We start from the raw sequence: 13926 nt of genomic DNA, 5'->3' as shown, positions 1-13926 counted from the left end.
AGCAGGGAATATTTAGTTTTTAGTTAGAGAAACTAATTTACTAGATTTCAGAATAATGAGTCATGGACGCTCATAGAAAACCTAAGAAGTAACAACTTCCTATTGAAAAACAACAAAATTTAAATTAATTTGTATGTAATGTAATGTGTTCTGTGTATTGCCAAAAATAAAACAATATATGAAATTAAATCATTTTTATTATATTATTTATTGTACATTATAACAATCTTAAGAACTATACACCATAGAAATAAATAAATACAAATACAACAAAATAAATACAAGTGAATGACTTAATAGTGATTAAGTGAACCATTGGAATTGTGAAAGTGATCTTGTTATAAAGAAATCTGATGGAGAAAAATGGTTCCTTATCTTGCCACATGCGCTGCTACTGTACTTCTACCTTGGCTGCCAATCCTTTTGAGTGCGTAGGTAAACAATGTGTTACTTCAAAGGGTCCGTGATACTTTGCTTTCAACTTTCCTCCAATAATAATAATTTTTTTAAAACTTATTTATAATATAAAATTAATTTCATTTTATTAAATTTATGTGGTTAATTTGTAAGTTTTATAAGTTTAAGTTACTAGTTTTATAAGTTTACTAGTTTTAATTTGTTATTTTTAATATTTTGCCTTTATTAAAATGCCTCAACATTCCGTTTAATGATGAAACACTACTTCATTCACATGGCGGCAGCGATTGACCTTGCAGTAGGACATTCTGTCGACTCAATTTTTCAACATATTTTCGTTTGTGTGACCCTCTATGACAACAATGGCGACTTCAATTTCGTGTTTCAAGTCATGAATCGCCTCTGGCTTAGTACTTATCCTTAACGGCTCCCCACAAAAATAGTCCAATGGAATCAAATCGCAGCTGCGAGGACGGTCAGTTGACCGCCGTTTGGCTAATTATGCGATTTTCGAACACAGTGCGCAAAAAATCAATTGTAACATGTTGGCTGTGTGGGACGTAGCGCCGTCCTGTTGAAACCGCACATCGTTCATGTCATTCTCCTCAACATTTGGAAATGAATAATCTCTGAGCATGGCACGGTAACGATCGGCATTGACGGTAACGGCATCTCCTTCGGACCAATGATGCCGCCGGTTCACATGCCGCACCAAACTGTCAGTCGTTGAGGATGTATTGCTTGTTAACGCCATCGCAGCCAAAGAGGGCCACACAATCGAAAATGTGTTGAAAAATTGGGTCGATAGAATGGGCTATTGCAAGGCCAGCCGCGGCAGCCATATGAATGAACAGTGCATGTTCAGCTACAGCAGACTTGTCTGATTGTCCTAGTTTACAATTTCATTTGTGTTCCTTAGTCCTAGTCCCTACTGAACGTTTTGTAGTACCCATGTATACTTCCCCGCAAGAGCATGATATGCGGTATATCCCAGAAGCTGTTTGATGATCTCTCTCTCCTATCTTTGGCAGATCTGAGACTACGTTGAATCTTCTTGGTTGGTATGAAAACAGTAACTTTACATATATATGGGAGAAAAGCTTTACCTGTCGCGGGCTCAACAGGTGGATCTTTATTATTAGGAGGTGCCAGTAGCGTTTTTTCCAAGTGTTCTTGTTCTTCAGCGAGGTGGTGTGTGGCGCATATCCTTTTGTCTCTTTCGGTTATGGTTTCATGACCCCTTGTTTTTGACTAGGGTGATGGTTAGATAGTTTATGTAGATACTGATGAGTGTGTGTAGGTTTTCGGTATATTGTATGGTCTAAATATTCACCCACTCTTCTCTTTCTCCAGGTGTTCTTGTCCATGTTTCCATACCACGAAAGTATATTTAGTATATAGTTTTTATATATTTAGTATATAGTTTTGTACAAACTTTTCCATAAAGAAATTGGCGATAACTGGACTAAGAGGACTATCCATTTCTAATCCTTCAATCTGTTCGTAGAATTTGTTGTTCCAAAGGAAAAAGAACTTTCAGTAAGGCACATACGAAAAAGATACACTATATGTGGAGGGAATATTTCTGATGTCACGTTTAAGGATTCATTGACAGAAACTTTAGTGAAAAGTGACACTACGTCGAAACTGACCAGTCTATCTTCTACATCAAGATGTAATCCTTTCCATATCTCAACAAATCATTGATAAACGTTGGGGTGTTTCCAACTTAAGGTTATAGCAGTCTGGTAGGATACTTAGCTTAGTTGTATGTTGGTGATCCCAGGAGTACTAACGATGGGTCGGAGTGGTACATTACATACTCCTTATGTATTTTGGGCAGACCATATAAGTGAGGTGGAAGCGCTTCTGATTTGATTGTTTTTGAATATCCACTGATATGGATGATTTCTTTATTAGGAGGATGGTGTTTCTTAACCTTCTCTATGTTGGACCTTTAGCGACAGCTTGTCGGGTTCAGCAGTTCTTCCATCTTGTTTTTGTAGTCCTCGAATTTCATTATTACTGTTGTTGCATTTCCTTTATCTGCTCGGAGAACTATGATACTTTTATCCAAATTCAGAGTTCTGATCCTGGATAAAAGTATCATTGTTCTTCGAGTAGATAAAGGCAAAGCAAAAACAGTTATAATGAAATCCTAGAACTAAGAAAACAAGAAGGAAGAACTGCTGGTCCCAACAAGCTATCGAGAATGGGTTAAAGATCTAACACAGAGAAGGCCAAGAAACACCACCCTCCTAATAAAGAAATCTCAATACCAGAGGATAACTAAAAACAATCAAATCAGAAGAGTTCCCACTTCGCTTATATGGTCTGCCCAAAATACAAAAGGATAATGTACCACTCCGACCCATCGTTAGTACTCCTGGATCACCAACTGTAACTGTTCATGCGCTACTACTGTACTTCTACCTTGGCTGCCAATCCTTTTGAGTGCGTACCTCTCATTAGATAAACAATGTGTTACTTCAAAGGGTCCGTGATACTTTGCTTTCAACTTTCCTCCATTCGACAGCTTACCATTTTCAACAACTTTATCTCCAACAGCGTTTTCTTATTAAGTTTGTAATTGTTTTACTGGTTACTTCGCACACGCGACTGTGAGCTGGTTGCCTAAGTACTTCAGCCTCCACATCACTGGTCTGTATTGGCATACTATTGAACAATTCGTTAGTTCCTCTCAGGCGTCGATTTTCACCAAACATTAACATCCACGGCGGGAATCCAGTTAATTTGTTCGCAGTGCTGTTAAAATTGTAAAGCTTAATTAACAAAAATCCCGTGATCTGCACATAAAACTTACCTGGTAATTCCTACTTCACCCTGTTACTTCCTTTGATAGGTCATTTCGCGTTGGCTGGGATGTTTATAGGCATTTCCTGGGAAGTGTCTAGTGCGACGATGTAATCTCTCTGGGATGTTTATGGGAGTCACAATGCCGGGTGGGTAGTTGTTTAAAATTTATTTTCTCAATTTGAATTTTTAAAATTTTATATATAAATTTAATAATTTTAATTTTAATTGTTATTACTGAAATGATTAATTTTATTTTTTATATTGATCTTTCTGAATATTTACTGCTTGATTTTATTAAAACATCTCACCAAACGTTCTAGAGTTTAACATTTATTTATATAATATTTTACAACATATTTAACATAATTTTTAATAATAATAATTTTTTTAAAACTTATAATTTAAAATTAATTTCATTTTATTAAATTTATTTGGTTAATTTGTAAGTTTTATAAGTTTAGGTTACTAGTTTTATAAGTTTACTAGTTTTAATTTGTTATTTTTAATATTTTGCCTTTAATGAAATGCCTCAACATTCCGTTTAATGATGGAACACTACTTCATTCACATGGCGGCAGCGATTGACCTTGCAGTAGGACATTCTGTCGACTCAATTTTTCAACATATTTTCGTTTGTGTGACCCTCTATGACAACAATGGCGACTTCAATTTCGTGTTTCAAGTTATGAATCGTCTCTGGATGGGTGGCCTAGCACTTATCCTTAACGACTTCCCACAAAAATAGTTCATCGGAATCAAATCGCAGCTGCGAGACTGTTAGTTGAGATCGCCGTTTGCCTAATTATGCGATTCTCGAACACAGTGCGCAAAAGATCGATTGTAACACGTTGGCTGTGTGGGACGTAGCGCCGTCCTGTTGAAACCGCACATCGTCCATGTCCTTCTCTTCAACATTTGGAAACGAATAATCTCTGAGCATGGCACGGTAACGATCGGCATTGGCGGTAACGGCATCTCCTTCGGACCAATGATGCCGCCGGTTCATATGCCGCACCAGTCACTCGTTGAGGATGTATTGCTTGTTAACGCCATCGCAGCCGAAGAGGGCCACACAATCGAAAATGTGTTGAAAAATTGGGTCGATAGAATGGGCTACTGCAAGTCCAAGTCGCGGCAGCCATATGAATAAAGTGGTGTTCCATCATTAACCGAAATGTTGAGGCAAAATCGTTGAAAAATGTTTATCAGCTGTCTGATTTGGTTCGGGTTCTTCAGCGAGGTGGTGAGTGGCACATATCCTTTTGGCTCGTTCGGTTATGGTTTCATGACCCCTTGTTTTTGACTAGGGTGATGGATAGATAGTTTATGTAGATACTGATGAGTGTGTGTAGGTTTTCGGTATATTGTATGGTCTAAATATTCACCCACTCTTCTCCTTCTCCAGGTTTTCTTGTCCATGTTTCCATATCACGAAAGTATCTTTTACGTACCGATACCAAACAGAAGATTTGTGTTTGGAAGTCTCAATCGCATTTTGTACAAACTTTTCCATAAAGAAATAGGCGATAACTGGATTTAGAGGACTATCCATTGCTAATCTTTTAGTCTGTTCGTAGAATTTGTTGTTCCAAACGAAAAAGAACTTTCAGTAAGGCACGTACGAAAAAGATCCACTATATCTGAAGGGAATATTTCTGATATCATGTTTAAGGATTTATTGACAGAAACTTTAGTGAAAAGTGACACTACGTCGAAACTGACCAGTCTATCTTCTACATCAAGATGTAATCCTTTCCATATCTCAACAAATCATTGATAAAGGTTGGGGTGTTTCCTACATAAGGTTATAGCAATCTGGTAGGATTCTTAGCTAAGTTATATCCTTATGTATTTTGGGCAGACCATATAAGCGAGGTGGAAGCGCTTCTGATTTGATTGTTTTTGAATATCCGCTGATATGGATAATTTCTTTATTAGGAGGATGGTGTTTCTTAACCTTCTCTGTGTTGGATCTTTAGCGATAGTTTGTCGGGTCCAGCAGTTCTTCCGTGTTGTTTTTGTAATTCTCGAATTTCATTATTACTGTTGTTGCATTTTCTTTATCTGCTCGGAGAACTATGATGCTTTTATTCAAGTTCAAAGTTCTGATCCTTGGCACTCCATATTTGTAAGGTTGCTTGTCGGTGGTTTGGCTTTCATTAGGATGTTATTAGTTTCTATACGGATTTCTTGGGCTACATTTTCTGGTAAATTTCTGATGACAACCTCAGGGTTGATATATAATTACCAACAGATTTCATTATGACTGTTGGTAATTATATACCAACACAGAGGCTGCCATTAGAGCTTTACCAGAAAATGTAGCACAAGAAATCTTTGATAAAGGTTGGGGTGTTTTCAACATGAGGTTGTAGCAATCTAGTAGGATACTTAGCTGAGTTATATGTTGGTGACCCAGGAGTACTAACGATGGGTCGGAGTGGTACATTATCCTTATGTATTTTGGGCAGACCTTATAAGCGAAATGGAAGCGTTTCTGATATAATTGTTTTTACTAACCCTCTGGTATGGATGATTTTTTATTAGGAGGGTGATGTTTCTTGGCCTTCTCTGTGCTGGATCTTTAGCGATAGTTTGTCGGGTCCAGCAGTTCTTCCATCTTGTTTTTGTAGTTCGCGAATTTCATTATTACTGTTGTTGCATTTCCTTTATCTGCTCGGAGAACTATGATACTTTTATCCAAGTTCAGAGTTCTGATCCTGGATAAAAGTATCATAGTTCTTCGGGCAATAAAGGCAAAGCAAAAACGGTTATAATGAAATCCTAGAACTAAAAAAACAAGATGGAAGAACTGCTGGACAAGACAAGTTATCGCTAAAGATCCAACACAGAGAAGGCCAAGAAACATTACCCTCCTAATAAAGAAATCATCCATGTCAGAGGGTTACTAAAAACAATCAAATCAGAAGAAGTTCCACTTCCCTTATATGGTCTGCCCAAAATACATAAGGATAATGTACCACTCCGACCCATCGTTTGTACTCCTGGGTCACGAACATATAACTCAGCTAAGTATCCTACCAGATTGCTACAACCTCATGTTGGAAACACCCTAACCTTTATCAAAGATTTCTTGTGCTACATTTTCTGGTAAAGTTCTGATGGCAGCCTCTGTGTTTGTATATAATTACCAACAGTCATAATGAAATCTGTTGGTAATTATATACAAACACTGAGGCTGCCATTAGAAATTTACCAGAAAATGTAGCCCAAGAAATCCGCAATTCTAATGACAGCTTCAGTGTTGGTATGTAATTACCAACAGATTTTATTATAACTATTGGTAATTATATACCAACACTGAGACTGCCATTAGAATTGCGGATTTCTTGGGCTACATTTTCTGGTAAATTTCTAATGGCAGCCTCAGTGTTGGTATATAATTATCAACAGTCATAATGAAATCTGTTGGTAATTATATATCAACAGCTGCCATTAATTTAATTTAAATTAATTAATTTAACAACTAAAATAAAATAATAATCAAATGTTAAGCTCAGAAAATTAAGTAATTTGAACTAATAAGATAAACTATAGTGTTCGGGTTTATTGGAAATAATTTCATCAAATGTCGACCAATAAACCCGAATAATTATAGATATGGACTTTCTGGAATAGTCTTTAGTATTTTCAGGTACAATTTCAATTTCAATACATACAATAATACAACCTTATTTTCACTTACAATCTCAACATTGACATTCTTAGCCTTGATGTCAAACTATGTTTCATTTCAGATTTTGTGATTTTTACCTTAATGTAATTATTACTATCCTTGTTTTGGACAAATTTTATATCTCTGGACATATAAGCTAGTGATTTAAAGTGCGTGTACTCGCTTGCTGGTTAAAAAATAAGGCCTCATATGAGGCGTGGAGTTAAGAAGCGTCTAATCAGCAAGACCAGACAAGTCGCATTTACTGAATGCCTTCGACCATGCACTGTTCTCTTGTCTGTCAGTGACAGCCGAAGCTATCTAACTTCCTTCTTGACATAGCGGGTAAGCTATCCGAGTTGATTGCTACTCATCTCACTCAAAATGTTGTTCGCGATATGAGAACGAATCCTTGCCCAGGAAGGAGCAGTATTACAAGATATCAGGGCATTCTAGTCAGCACTGATATGAGGTTCACAGGGCGAAGTATGTTGCCAGCTTGGATACGCATAGTCGCCACCCATGAAATATACGTAATGCATACAAACATCCAGTTAAGAATAAAGCTTCACATATGCCCCTACGTTCCAACAAACACCCAGTCCAACCACTTGATCGCACTCGGAATTAATGATCCACTGTGCAATCCACTTCAGTAGCTCTCACTTAATTAGTAACCTCGGTTATACTTGCCATTACAGCAGCCCGTTAAATCGAGTATTTTCATTGAGAAGAATCCTAAATGCACACGACATTCTTTGTTCCAACACAACACTGTATACTTCACAAATGGATTGTGCCCAATCCACGGGCACATCCCGGCACACTCTGCTCGAAGATGCACATAGTTCAAGTTCACACACCGATGCTTCGCAACACGTTATGCAGTTCACACATTCCGTCAATTCACCCTGTCCACAATAATTGTCCAATAAGTGTTGCGGCACACAAGGCGAAGATCACAGCCCGCACAACTGTCCATTTGGGGGGCGAACATTGGTGGCTCGATAATTCAGTGAAACTTTATTTATCTCTGACAATACGCCAATGCACGTAAACATCTTCTATGGGACACGGGATTGGGACAAGCCCAATTATCGCGCTATGATAAATCGCAGCTACCTCACCTTTTAGTGGGGAAAAAAATCCCTCTAAAGCTCTCCCTTACATAGCGCCTAACATATCAGAGTTAATTCCTAAGGAACTCACACGTTACGTTGCTCCTGATATGAGAATCATTGCCACTACGCTGCCGCTAGTATCAGTCCATTTTTCTCTTCCCATGACATTCAGCAGACTGGAGGCTCCGACCTTCAAATGCTACGGCCGGACCATTGGTTTAGTAGAGCTTCACATATGTCCGACCACTTGATCGCACTCGGAATTAATGATCCACTGTGCAATTCACTTCACTAGTTCTCAGTAAACTCGGTTATACTTGCCATTACAGATGCGCGTTAAATCGAGTATTTTCGTTGAGAAATAACCTAAATGCATATGACATTCTTTATTCCAACACAACACTGTACACTTCACGAGCTCTATGTAAGCTCTCCCTCACAAAGCTCTTAACGTATCAGAGTTAATTCCTAAGCAACTCACACTCTCACTTAATCAGTAAACTCAGTTATACTTGCCATTACAGCTGCGCGTTAAATCAAGTGTTTTCATTTAGAAAAAGCCTAAAAGTACATGACCATCGTTAATCCTACACAACACTGTACACTTCACACGAGGGTTGTGGCCAAACCACGGGCACATCTCGACACACTAGTCCTGTAAAGACACACATCACCACTACACTCGGTTATATTGATGTCACCATAGTTATCTAGTTCGGACACTCTGCTCGAAGATGCACATAGTTCTAGATGGTTTCATACACCGACATATTACGCAGTTCGCTCCTTCAGCATATTACATGTGTTTTACATGATGGTGCAGTTCACACATTCCGTCAATCCAACCTGTCCATAATAATTGTGTAATAAGACTCCGTGTTGCGGCACACAAGGCGAAGATTACAACCCGCACAACTGTCTATGTTGGTGTGAACTGCCACTACGCTGTCTAGCATCATTCCTTTTTGCTGGAGGCTCCGTCCCCCCAAATGCTACGGCCGGATCATTGGTTTGGTCAGGAGGGCGATAAGCTCACACCATCATATGAGAGGTTTACATTCAGCCATTGCCACACGCGCTGGCCTCTGTCTTGCACAAAAATCTTCCCAATTTCAGTAATCATGGTGACGTAGAATGCTGCCTCACGTCCTTTGACTTCGTCACGTAAAATCGAAAACTGCGGGAGCTCCAGGCAATGGCAATAGCAGGGTTAGTGGTAGGAACGTCTTTACATTCTCACTCTGCTCATTTCCTTGCTCACATTACTGTCCACTTGGGCTGGGTTTAAACGTCGCAATACACAAATTCCCTTTAGGACTCACCCGTTATCAATGTACTGCGCCACGCCAACAACAAGCGGTCCTTCTTCGCATACATAAAACGTATGAATACTAGATTTCCTTGAAAATGTTAAAGGTTCAACGGAGCCTCTAAGCTGTTCTAAACAGTATACAAATAGCACCGAAGACCTACTGGACATGTTAAATCAAATATAGCCACATCTAACTGACAGAAAAATAAAAGCAAACCTCACCAAACTAAAAGAAGTAAATAAATAGGCAAATAAAAGGAAAAACATTAACTGATATTGATAGCGACTCCTTTCAAAATAGCGTTAATTAAGATGATAGAAAAATATTGCAATGGAAAGCCAAATAAAGAAAGCCAACTGAAGAAAATGCTAGAACCTGCGAAAACATTTATAGATAAAGAAATTCATTTCATTACAAACAAATACTAGATTTCCTTGAAAATGTTAATGGCTCAACGGTGCCTCTAAGCACCGAAGCACCGAAGACCTACTGGACATAAATCAAATATAGCCACATCTAACGGACAGAAAAATAAAAGGAAACCTTACCAAACTAAAAAAGAAAATAAATAGGCAAATAAAAGGAAAACCATTAACTGATATTGATAGCGACTCCTTTCAAAATAGAGTTAATTAAGATGATATAAAAAATATTGCTATGGAACATAAATGGGTTGTTTAGTAGTCATCTAGAATCACTCCAAATATTAGTAAAAGAACACCAACAAAACATAATATGCCTCCAAGAAACTCATTTTCAGGAATCTAAGCTAAAAAATTTTAACATATACAGTAAAAGCAGAACAAATTATAGAAGAGTGGTGGAGTATCAATCTATATATCCAAAAATATGAAATCGTCAGAAATCCCCCTACAAACAAACCTAGAAGCAATATGAATAAATATTAAGTTAAGTTTACTAAACGTGAATTACAGAACTTATTCAAACAAGAGCCCAAACCCCGACTTATTTTAGGAGACCTAAATGGGCACAACACTATATGGGGATCAGAAAACACAAAGACCAGAGGAACGCTAATAGAATCTGTAATCAACCAAGAAAACCTCATTCTGTTAAACAGTGGAGAACCTACTCGCTACAATGCCTTTACCGGTACCATTAACGGTACAACTCCAACCTCATTAATATGGAAAAATATCAAGAAACTGAAAGGTCTTAATAACACAATATCGCAATTAATCAGAAATAATCAAAGCACAATAAGTAGTCAAGAAATAGTGGAGACACTAGCAGATGTTTTCAAGGAAAACTCTGATGACAAGTATACTGCAGACTTTCTGAACATTAAATCTGCCGAAGAAGAAAAAGAAACCATAATTACTAACAGAACTTCAAGACGCCCTAAAAAACTCAAAAAATACCAGTCCAGGGTCAAACATATATAATTATATGTGGACAAAAAAGAAGTTTCCTAAAGGATGGTCAGAAGCACATATAATATACAACAATGTAAAAATTACTAGAAAAAATGATTATAGTTAAAAAGCTTTGTTAACGAATCCTTCTCAAACAATCAAATGTGTCTAGCTGTGTTTTTTGACATAACAAAGCCTATGACACAGTATGGAAACAACTATTCATTAAAAAACTACAAAAATGGAACTACAATGGAAACCTGCTAGCTTTCGTCAAAAGTATTCTCGACCAAAGAACCTTCCGTGCAAAGCCAACGGACACATTTCAGAGAAAAGAAGTCAACAAAATGGGACACCACAAGGATATGTCATAAATGTAACCTTATTATTAATATTGATAAATGATATAGTCAAAGATATAGAATTTCCAACTCAAGCCAAACAATTCACAGAGGTGCCAACATTCTTAGTGAAGTCATCGAACCATTACTAAAATTAAGAAGACAAATACAATCCCTTAAATACATCAGCGAAACACCACCCAAATTCTACAACAGCAACTACCACAAGATTGCATAAAACTTTTACTAACAAACCACCTTTGGAAAGAGATTTTCTAAGTACAAAGATGAGTTAGATTTGAAAGAACTACCAGAAAATTCTAAACTACCAACAAATATGCAACCACCTTAAAAATGCAGCTCTACATTTATGACAAACAAATTGGGAAAACCTTTGAACGAAATTGGATGAAATTAAATGTCCTTAGCGCTCCTAAAGAAACGATGACAAGGAAAGAACAGATAATAATAACCCGTCTTAGAATCGGTCAAAACACACACATGGATACCTTCTAAGCGCCAAAGAACCACCATCTGTCATAGTCGACTAACTGTAAAACATGTACTGACCGAATGTGAACAATTCTGAGAAAGAAAGAATAAACAACAGAAAACAACATACCCAACAGTATCCAGGAAAGCTGGAAGCTAATTTTTCAGATAAAGTGTTTTCAAGTCGAATCATGGGAGGATGCAACTTTGGTGAAGGAACGGTACTCGGTTTGATGAAAACCACATCTTATTGCCAAGTAATCGTTACAGAAGAATATTCGTAAATCTTTGGCGGATGAGTGTCGCACCGCCATTAAGCAATGGAAGACAAATGATGTAAGAGCTCGGCGTTTTATCCTAGGAATATGTGGGAAGCAAGTGGCTTGAGAGTTCACCCTTGAAGAGTCGAAAACTCTGGAGAATTTAAAATCTTGACTGCTACAAGAATAGGATAGGTACAAGAAGGATAGTGTTCAAGTTGCTTCCAATACTGAAGAAAAAAACTAAGTACTTCAAATGTGGTAAGCCAGATCATATAAATTCTCAATGTCATAAAAATAAAAAAAACACGGACGGAATTATTTTTGTAGAAGATCAAGAAGAAATCAAAGATTTACTTAAGGTATGAGGAAAGAATTTGAGTTAACAATCTGTGAAAAAACAAAGAACTATCTAGGAATGCAATTGGAGAAGACAGAGGATGGAATTTTGTTGAAGTAACCTCAGTATGCCAAACAAATCCAACAAAAATACAATCTTCAAGAATCAAAGCCAGTATGATGTATACCAATCTTCAAGTCCAAGAAAAACACTAAAGAAGATCAACCAGATCAAGAGACAGAGAAGAATGAAGATTTTCCATATAGACAAGCTGTAGGCAGCTTACAATATTTAACATAAAAACCCGCTCTGATATAACTTTTGCAGATCAAGATCTAAAAATAGTAACATTCGACGTAAATTCTGCTTTTCTTCATGGCAACATGGAAGAGGAAGTATTCAAGAATCTACCAAGATACAATTATCTTGGAAAAATACTAAAGAAAGCCCTCTGTGGATTCAGACAGGCCCCTCACCAATGGTACAAAAAGCTAACAGGTTTTCTGAAACAATTTATACAACTCAAGCCAGATAAATGTGTGTTCAAGAACTCCAAGAATAAGAAGAAATTGTATATTGGAATGAATACAACGTCGATGACGGAATTATTTTTAGAGAAGATCAAGAAGAAATCAAAGATTTACTTAAGGTATGAGGAAAGAATTTGAGTTAACAATCTGTGAAAAACCAAAGAACTATCTAGGAATGCAATTGGAGAAGGCAGAGGATGGAATTTTGCTGAAGCAAACTCAATATGCCAAACAAATCCAACAAAAATACAATCTTCCAGAATCAAAGCCAGTATGACGTATACCAATCTTCAAGGCCAAGAAAAACACTAAAGAAGATCAACCAGATCAAAAAACAGAGAAGAATGAAGATTTTCCATATAGACAAGCTGTAGGCCGCTTACAATATTTAACATAAAAAACCCGCTCTGATATAACTTTTGCAGATCAAGATCTAAAAATAGTAACATTCGACGTAAAGTCTGCTTTTCTTCATGGCAACATAGAAGAGGAAGTATTCAAGAATCTACCAAGGTACAATTATCTTGGAAAAATACTAAAGAAAGCCCTCTGTGGATTCAGACAGGCCCCTCACCAATGGTACAAAAAGCTAACAGGTTTTCTGAAACAATTTATACAACTCAAGCCAGATAAATGTGTGTTCAAGAACTCCAAGAATAAGAAGAAATTGTATATTGGAATGAATACAACGTCGATGACGGAATTATTTTTAGAGAAGATCAAGAAGAAATCAAAGATTTACTTAAGGTATGAGGAAAGAATTTGAGTTAACAATCTGTGAAAAACCAAAGAACTATCTAAGAATGCAATTGGAGAAGGCAGAGGATGGAATTTTGCTGAAGCAAACTCAATATGCCAAACAAATCCAACAAAAATACAATCTTCCAGAATCAAAGCCAGTATGACGTATACCAATCTTCAAGGCCAAGAAAAACACTAAAGAAGATCAACCAGATCAAGAAACAGAGAAGAATGAAGATTTTCCATATAGACAAGCTGTAGGCCGCTTACAATATTTAACATAAAAAACCCGCTCTGATATAACTTTTGCAGATCAAGATCTAAAAATAGTAACATTCGACGTAAAGTCTGCTTTTCTTCATGGCAACATAGAAGAGGAAGTATTCAAGAATCTACCAAGGTACAATTATCTTGGAAAAATACTAAAGAAAGCCCTCTGTGGATTCAGACAGGCCCCTCACCAATGGTACAACAAGCTAACAGGTTTTCTGAAACAATTTAT

Source organism: Aethina tumida, chromosome 1 (assembly GCF_024364675.1).
Source record: "Aethina tumida isolate Nest 87 chromosome 1, icAetTumi1.1, whole genome shotgun sequence".
Taxonomy (NCBI): Eukaryota; Metazoa; Arthropoda; class Insecta; order Coleoptera; family Nitidulidae; genus Aethina; species Aethina tumida.
This window is presented reverse-complemented; position numbering follows the sequence as displayed.